Below are 9,134 nucleotides of genomic sequence, written 5' to 3' on the forward strand. Positions count from 1 at the left end.
ACACTGGAGTGGGTTGCCATGCCCTCCTCCAAGGGATCTTCCCCACCCAGGGATGAGCTTCCCGGGTGGCTCAAACAGTAAATGCATACTTTGATAATTTTAATACAATATTCTTTCTGGTATGTCAATAGGTATTATTAACACAGACTTTAAAAGCTAAGAAGACTTATTGGTAGAGATTAAATATCTCCCTGCCATCTGTGTCCTAACTTCCATTGAAGAATGTTCCCCTGGAACTCCCTGGTGTTCTAGCGGTTAAGATTTTGCCTTCCAGTGCAGAGGATGTGGGTTCCAGCCCTGACAGGGGGACTAAGATCCCACATGCCACAGAGCAACCAAGCCCATGTGCCACAACTGAGACCCAACACAGCCCCAAACTAAATAAATAATAAATAAATATACAAAAAATGAAAACATTCCCTCCACATAGAGTACAACAGTAAATATTAACCTCACCTTTCTGAATTTTCATAACTTCTTAATTAGTAAGATCCAAATAAATGAGACTTAATTTGTAATTTTGCCACTAATGCTTTGGGGAAATCAAAATACATCAGACAAATTATAAAATTCAACAGTCTTAGGTATCTGGAGAAGCATGTATATATTGAGGTTTAATGAGTTCTAGGGAGACTTAATATTTGTGTGGTTTTTAGTGCTGCTCTGCATCATCTGTGATACGTGATAAAGCTGTATGCTTTATAGGTGGTGGGCAGGCAGAACTGTTAAAGGATTCCTTATTGCATCTACATAATGAAATGTGATGGCCATTTACAGCAACATTCTTTTTTTTTTATCCAGAAGTTAAAAGTATAATATGTAATGAAACGTTTTCATTCCTTTCGAGCATGCATCTTGGAGTCACAAAACCACTTATTACCAGAGAGGCGTTGGTCTTTGAAGTCCATATAATTACAGGAGAAGTTTAATGCTCTCAACTTTGGTTGGTTGTACGCATGGTAGCAGAAGATAATTATAATTCTCTTTAATTAGAGTGAAAAAAGTAGTTTGGAGAATATTTTCTGGTCTTTGCTTAGGGACCGTTGTCAGTGTTCCAGCATGGTAGCTGAATGTCCCTTGAAATGTGATATACCAAAATGATCAAGCAGCATGACGAGCGGAAAGTTTTATACAAAGGCCGGTACCAAACTGATCATGTTCACTCCATGACAATGAAAGCGAGTACACTTGAATAGTGCTCAGTAGTTTTTGTCTTAGGCATAATGAAACAGGTGCCCCAGCGTAATTCATCTTGTTTATACCTGAGTCGTGTAATTGAAATCACCCTGCCATCTGTATTTTTTATTGGAGTTTCATTTATTTCATAAAGCTTTGGAGGGAAAGAGAGAGACTTACCACACACACAACCATGCCAGCCTCTCTGCATAGCCTTGAATTGCCAAAGTACCTCCATGGGTTCCAAATACACTCCCTGGGCAATATCTCCCCTTGAGTCCAATTAGAGACCATTCTGTGTATTTACAAACAGGAAGCAACCAGGCTGTGACCTCATGGTCACCACTCAGGGCCTCCTCAATTAGCAGGAGGCACTGGTTATATCTGGGAAAGGACATTGGGGTGATCGGAAATTCATATGTGACCAAGGGGAAAAGACTTATATTTTTTCTACCTTAAAGACGACAGTCATTATTCTGTTTTCATATCATTAACTTGACAAATAGAGACACTTTCCAGAAATGTTAATAACCTGATGTCAACAGTGTTGAGAAATGGGCAGCCAATAGTTGGGAATTATAATTCGGTAAATACCTTAAGTAAACTTGGCTAAGAAACTGACACACAATGGCATAGCCAAGATCCCATTACATAAAGATGGATGTGGACCCAGGTAACAAGTTATAAAAGCATGGCACCTTTTAAAGGAGGAACAGGGGCTTCCCTGGTGGTCCAGTGGCTGACAGTCTGCCTTCCAGTGCCGGGGATGCAGATTCAATCCCTAGTCCCGGAACACGATCCCATGTGCTGTGAGGTGACTAAGCCGGCACACCACAGCTACCGAACCCACACTGCACAGCTGGTCCACGTGGCACAAGGGAGACTCGGAACAGCCAAAAGGAATGAATGAATGGGTGCTTAGTTGGGTGGATGGAGAGATGAAGAAAGCAGTGGCCATGTATAAGTTAATATCACTTCACAGTTTTTTGAAAATGCTTATGTGCATGAATAACAGAAATCCCAAGGTGATTCTAGAGAACAGAAAAGCTTTTTCCATTGTTTAATGCAGACTCAGTTCAGTTTAGCCACTCAGTCGTGTCCGACCCCATGGACTGCAGCACGCCAGGCCTCCCTGTCCATCACCAACTCCTGGAGCTTACTCAAACTCATGTCCATTGAGTCAGTGATGCCATCCAACCATCTGGTCCTCTGTTGTCCCCTTCTCCTCCCGCCTTCAGTCTTTCCCAGCATCAGGGTCTTTTCAAATGAGTCAGTTCTTGTCTTAATGTAGACTAGTTCTAGTTTAACAGTGCCAACTCCCATTGTTTACCACCTAAAACATTAAAGCAACTCTGATTTAACTGGCAGAAATGTTATCATTACTTTTCAAAATTTTTTTCTTTTAGGCCATAGCTTATCTAGATACTTTTTGGAGAATATGTTTGTATTGGGGAAGTATTAACAAGGATATATACTATTGATGCAAAGAAAAGCCTGAATCAGCACTACTATTAATGACTATTGATTATACTTTAAAATAGCCATTTAAATATCAATAGTATTTATGCTGCATTACTAATTGTATCCCTAATAATGGACTTCAAGGCTCCTTAGCAGGATATTCTTTCTGTTTCACCCAAAGTAGAACAAATAGTAACAAACCTTTTCCAACTCAAACATTACAAGTTGGCAGTGGTTTGCCTCTCATTTAAAAAACCTAAACACCTCTCTAGGTTGGATTTGGTTACTGAAAGTGATGCTGTAGATACAATGTTCTTCAAAAATATTGCTGAAAATTAGCAAGTTAAACACTTTGTAAATGTCAAACTTATTCTTTTCCCAGTTGTGCTTGTTGAATTTCCACAATCCCTGAGAAGGTCAGCTCATGAATTTCTTGTTAGTGAATCAACTGAATATTCAAAAACAAAATTGCTCTGACTTTTAGCAGCTTTAGGTACATGTGACACAGAAAAGAAACCTTGGATTATTTATCTTTGGTTGCAGGAAAAGTCTGCTATTGCAAACACATGGGCCAGATCTACATATTTTCTTTATACATTACACATGATTGGTACATAGAGATGCTTAATAGATTTTAAGTTGAAGTTGCTGATGAAGATAAAGTACCATTTCCCAGTATTTCTCAATGGACATGAGTTTGAGCAAACTCTGGGAGATAGTGAAGGATAGGGAAGCCTGGCATGCTGCTGTCCGTGGGGTCTCAAAGAGTCAGACATGACTGAGCGACTGAACAAGGACAGTATTTCTATGACTTCTAAATACTACATAATTACTAAAAACAATAAGGGTATATTATGGGCTGGAACTATGCTAAATTCTTTGCACGGGTTTTCTCTTTTTCACCGTTGAGAATGGTCACTACAGTTAACCTTGCTTTAGCCATGGAGAAGCTAAATTATAGAGAGAAGAAATAGCAGGCTTCAGGTCACACAGCTAGGAAGATGCAGAACCAGACCTGCACTCAAACACGCCCCTCTCATTTTCTGATCACTGTGTTGTACTGATTGCTAAATCTGATTGCTCATCTATGCACTTGACTATTACCTGACGTTCTATGAGGTTTACAGAATGATCTTTACGAAAGGCCAAAAAAACTCAGGCCGTACAAAACCAGAGAAAGAGGAGGGAGTTCCCATTGTGGATAGACTTTAAAATGACGCGAGGACAGCTGATGTTGCATGCAATAGATGGGCATAGAGAACTGCAAATCAGAAGGAAGGTCAGTGCTTTGGAAATCCAACCGCACTACAGATAAATAGACATCCATGTAGCTATAGATAAAACAGCCACTCGAAAGTTTGGAGGCTCAGATGGGAGTTTTAATGGTGGTGTTGGATCCAGAGAAAGGTGATGAAGAATTTGGGATAATGAAGATTGTTCCCTGGAGTGACAGGGGAAGGACAGAGGTCACAACAATTCGGTTACTACCTTTACAGAAATGAGCTTCTCTCAGCATTTTCCTAAATTATTGAAAGATGGGCGAATAGATACATACTATCTAATCTGCTTAACGTCAACTGAACTATTCCCCTTAGAATTGAGCCAAACTGGATATAAAGGTTATGATTATTTGAGATACACTTCTATAATCATCAGAATTTGGACGCTGTCCATTTTAGGGTATTATTAGTAAAAAATACATGTACATTAAACTCCCGGATGGCTTCATTTTTAAAATTCAGGATCTCTAAAGCAAAGGCTTGTTGGAAACCCTGTTCATCCTGTGATGGGTGAGTGAAAGTATAAATGAGATCGTGACATTTCTGGAAAGCATACAATCCAGAGAGCCAATTCATGAAAATGACTCACTGATACTATTTTCTGTTTATTTTGGATTATCTTTTAGGATTTGGAGGACTTCGTGCTATATTAAGACTAGTGCCATTCCACTGGAAGGGCTGGAGAAATTTTTCTCTGTTTTTGTTTTGGGCAATCTTACTGGTCTGCTCACCTCAGTTACTCACCTACTCACCACTGACCTTTGTATTATGAAGTATATAACATTTTGAGTGGTGCATTTATCTATTTACTAATAGTTCTATCTGATAATTTGTTATGTGAGAGGGTATTATGAGACTGAGACCTTTTTGGTTTGGTCTGCTTCTCTCAAATAAGAAATAACTAGTAACATTTTACATCAAGTTTATAAAATGTGAATTTTTCCTCCATGGACGCAACTAATTTTTATAAGCAAATACTTGGTTTTATGAGCTTCCCCAGTGGCTCAGCAGTAAAGAATCCACCTGCAATGCGGGAGATGCAGAAACCTGGATTTGATCCCTGGGTAGATACCTCTGGACTCCTAGAGATGAGAGTTTTTAACACTGTAAAGGGTTAAATAACCTAAGTGAGATTTCTAGAGTTTTAGTACATCACATTAACTTTTTAATGAGCATTTTGTTTATTTTGAACGTTTTATGTGGTTTGGGGGAATAGCTGGTTAACAGTGTTGTGACAGTTTCAGGTGGATGATGGAGAGACCCAGCCACACACACACATGTACCCACTCTCCGCCCACACTCCCCTCCCATCCAGGCTGCCACATAACACCGAGCAGGGTTCCCTGTGCTGTATAGAAGGTCCTTGTTGGTTATCCATTTTAAATACAACAGTGAGGAACATCATATTAACTTCTAAGGCAGCATCTGAATACAGCTTTGGAAACTGACGTTAATGTTGAAAGTCTGAGGAATTCCCTGGTGGTCCAGTGGTTTAGAGATCACCTTCCCAATACAAAGGATGCAGGTTTGATCCCTGGTCAGGGAGTTAAAATCCCACATGCCTCAAGGCCAAACCGCCCCCCCCACCCAAATAAGAAGCAATAGTGTAACAAATTCAATAAAGATTTTACAAATGGAAAAAAAAAATAAACACTTAAAAAAGAAAAAAGCACTGAACGTCTAGAGCAGGTTCTTTCTCTAGCCACTTCCCCAGGTGAGTCTGAGGTAATACATGAGATCACAGTGGAGGAAGGATGTTGTTGTTCAGTCGTGTCTGACTCTTTCTGACCCCATGGACCACAGCACACCAGGCTTCCCAGTCCTTCATGATCTCCTGGAGTTTGCTCAAACTCATGTCCATTGAGTCAGTGATGCCATCCAGCCATCTCATCCTCTGTCATCCCCTTCTCCTCCTGCCCTCAATCTTTTCCATCTTCAGTCTTTTCCAATGAGTTGGCTCTTTGCATCACAGGGCCAAAGTCTTGGAACTTCAGCTTCAGCCATTCCAATGAATATTCAGGACTGATCTCCTTTAGGATGGACTGGTTGGACCTCCTTGCTGTCCAAGGGTCTCTCAGGAGTCTTCTCTAGCACCACAGTTCAAAAGCACCACATTCTAGCACCACATTTTTGGCACTCAGCATTCCTCATGGTCCAGCTCTCATATCCATGCATGACTACTGGAAAAACCATAACTTTAACTATATGGACATTTGTAGGCAAAGTAATATAGCTTTTTAATACACTGTCTAGGTTTGTCAGAGCTTTTCTTTCAAGGAGCGTCTTTTGATTTCATGGCTGCAGTCACCATCTTCAGTGATTTTGGAGCCCAAGAAAATAAAGTCTCTCACTGTCTCCATTGTTCCCCCATCTATTTGCCATGAAGTTGTGGGACTGGATGCCCTGATCTTAGTCTTTTGAATGTTGAGTTTTAAGCCAACTTTTCACTCTCCTCTTTCACTTTCATCAAGAGGCTCTTCAGTTCCTCTTCACTTTCTGCTATAAGGGTGGTGTCATCTGCATATCTAAGTTATTGATATTTTTCTCAGCAATCTTGATTCTGGCCTGTGAGTCATCCAGCCTGGCATTTCGTATGAGGTACTCTGCATATAAGTTAAATAAGCAGGGTGACAATATACAGCCTTGACGTACTCCGTTCCCAATTTGGACCCAGTCTGTTGTTCCACATCCAGTTCTCACTGTTGCTTCCCGACCTGCATAAGGCTTCACCGGAGGCAGGTAATCTTGTGCTGGCATTCCCAACTCTTAAAGAATTTTCCACAGATTGTTGTGATCTACACAGTCAAAGGTTTTAGTGTAATCAACGAAGCAGATGTTTTTCGGGAATTCTCTAGTTTTTTCTGTGATCCATCAGAGGAGGAAGGATGGTGAGATTCCAATCTAAAGAGTCCTTATAGATGTCAGAAGGGGGAAAGCATAAGGAAATAACTCATAGACATAGAGAAAACATACATGTTGATTTTTTTTCTTCATACAAAGAAAATCCTATGTCAGTACCTGGGCAAATTATAGACACTGTTTTAAGAGGAAACGGGAAAAAAATTGGAAGAGTAAAGGAAATGTGCTAGTATGACTCTAGGAAGGATTTATGGACACTTGATATTGAGATAATGTTGGATTTTATTTATACTGTTTGTAAATCCGAGCCTTACTGGCTCCAGTGGCCTTTGCCTGGTTAGGGGAAAAAAAAAATCATTTCAAAATACTCCGTTTTAACCTCTAAGGTTAACACTATGATTGATAGGAGTTTTTTTAGTATTAAAAAATAACAACATCAACAACAACTAACCTTTCCCAGGCTTATTTTAAGTGAATTGAAGCCATCAGTGAAAGAGAACACAGAAAAAGAGAAAGCCATATGTATGACCTGGTGGATATTTCCAGTTGAAGATTTCCTTATAACACTGGATGTAACATAAAACTCACCTACAAGACTGCAGATTCCCATGGACAGAGGAGCCTCTGGGCTACAGTCCATGGGGTCGCAAGGGTCGGACACGACTGAGCAACTAAACCACCAGCATCACAATCGGGTACACTTTATTCAATGAACTAATCCCTCTTCCATTCTTCATCCTGGAAAACACCAATTTAAGCAAAGTATTCTTACTTACACCTCCTGCTTGTCTATTATCAGCCCCTGATTGAGTCGAGCCTTGTAGTTTAAAGTGAAAACATTTTTAAAGTGGCTATAAGAAACTGACTCTGAAACCTAGTTGAAAAATCTAGACAAGAGATCTGTCTGCAGATTATACTGAATAGTCAGGAAGTGGGCTCAACTGAAGTTTAAAAACCCAGCCCAAAGTTTGAATGGCAGTTCTCCATTTTACAAATTACTTGTCCTGTTAGGTGATTTAACTTCTTTAAGGAGCAGGTAAAAAATGCATATACACAGTGTTACAGCCTCTGATCTTTGGTGAGTCACTTAATATTTTGGAGCCTCAACCCCCTCATCTGTAAAATATGAGAAAATCATAGTTCTCATCCTGCAGATTTATGTGGATTAAGTGAAAGTTTTCCATAATGTGAAACTATCAGTATTGACGGTATCATGGTGCCATGATTAAACACTACGAAAATAGTTCCATTTAGTCGCTCAGTCATGTCTGACTCCTTGAGACTCCATGGACTGCAGCACACCAGGCTTCCCTGTCCATCACCAACTCCTGGAACTCACCCAAACTCATGTCCATTGAGTCAGTGATGCCATCCAACCATCTCATCCTCTGTCATCCCTTTCTCCTCCTGCCTTCAATCTTTCCCAGCATCAGGGTCTTTTCAAATGAGTCAGCCCTTCACATCAGGTGGCCAAAGTATTGGAGTTTCAGCATCAGTCAGCATCAGAATATTCCAATGACTATTCAGGACTGATTTCTTTTAGGAAGGACTGCTTGGAACTCCTTGCAGTCCAAGGGACTCTCAAGAGTCTTCTCCAACACCACAGTCCAAAAGCATCAATTCTTCATTGCTCAGCTTTCTTATAGTCCAACTCTCACATCCATGCATGACTACTGGAAATACCATAGGTTTGACTAGATGGACCTTTGTTGGCAAAGCAATGTCTCTGCTTTTTAATATGCTGTCTAGGTTGGTCATAACTTTTCTTCCAAGGAGTAAGTGTCTTTTAATTTCATGGAGGCAGTCACCATCTGCAGTGATTTTGGAGCCCCCCAAAGTAAAGTCTCTCACTGTTTCCATTGTTTCCCCATCTATTTGCTGTGAAGTGATGGGACCAGATGCCATGATCTTCATTTTCTGAATGTTGAGCTTTAAGCCAAATTTTTCACTCTCCTCTTTCACTTTCATCAAGAAGCTCTTCAGTTCCTCTTCACTTTCTGCTATAAGGGTGGTGTCATCTGTTTATCTGAGGTTATTGATATTTCTCCTAGCAATCTTGATTCCAGCTTGTGCTTCATCCAGCCCAGCGTTTCTCATGATGTACTCTGCATAGAAGTTAAATAAGCAGGGTGACAGTATACAGCCTTGACATACTCCTTTTCCTATTTGGAACCAGTCTGTTGTTCCATGTCCAGTTCTAACTGTTGCTTCCTGACCTGCATACAGATTTCTCAAGAGGTAGGTCAGGTGGTCTGGTACTTCCGTCTCTTTACGAATTTTCCACAGTTTTTTGCAATCCACACAAAGGCTTTGGCATAGTCAATAAAGCAGAAATAGATGTTTTTCCGGAGCTCTCTT

Source organism: Bison bison, unplaced genomic scaffold, assembly GCF_000754665.1.
Source record: "Bison bison bison isolate TAMUID 2011002044 unplaced genomic scaffold, Bison_UMD1.0 scf7180017864371, whole genome shotgun sequence".
In the NCBI taxonomy this organism is placed as follows: Eukaryota; Metazoa; Chordata; class Mammalia; order Artiodactyla; family Bovidae; genus Bison; species Bison bison.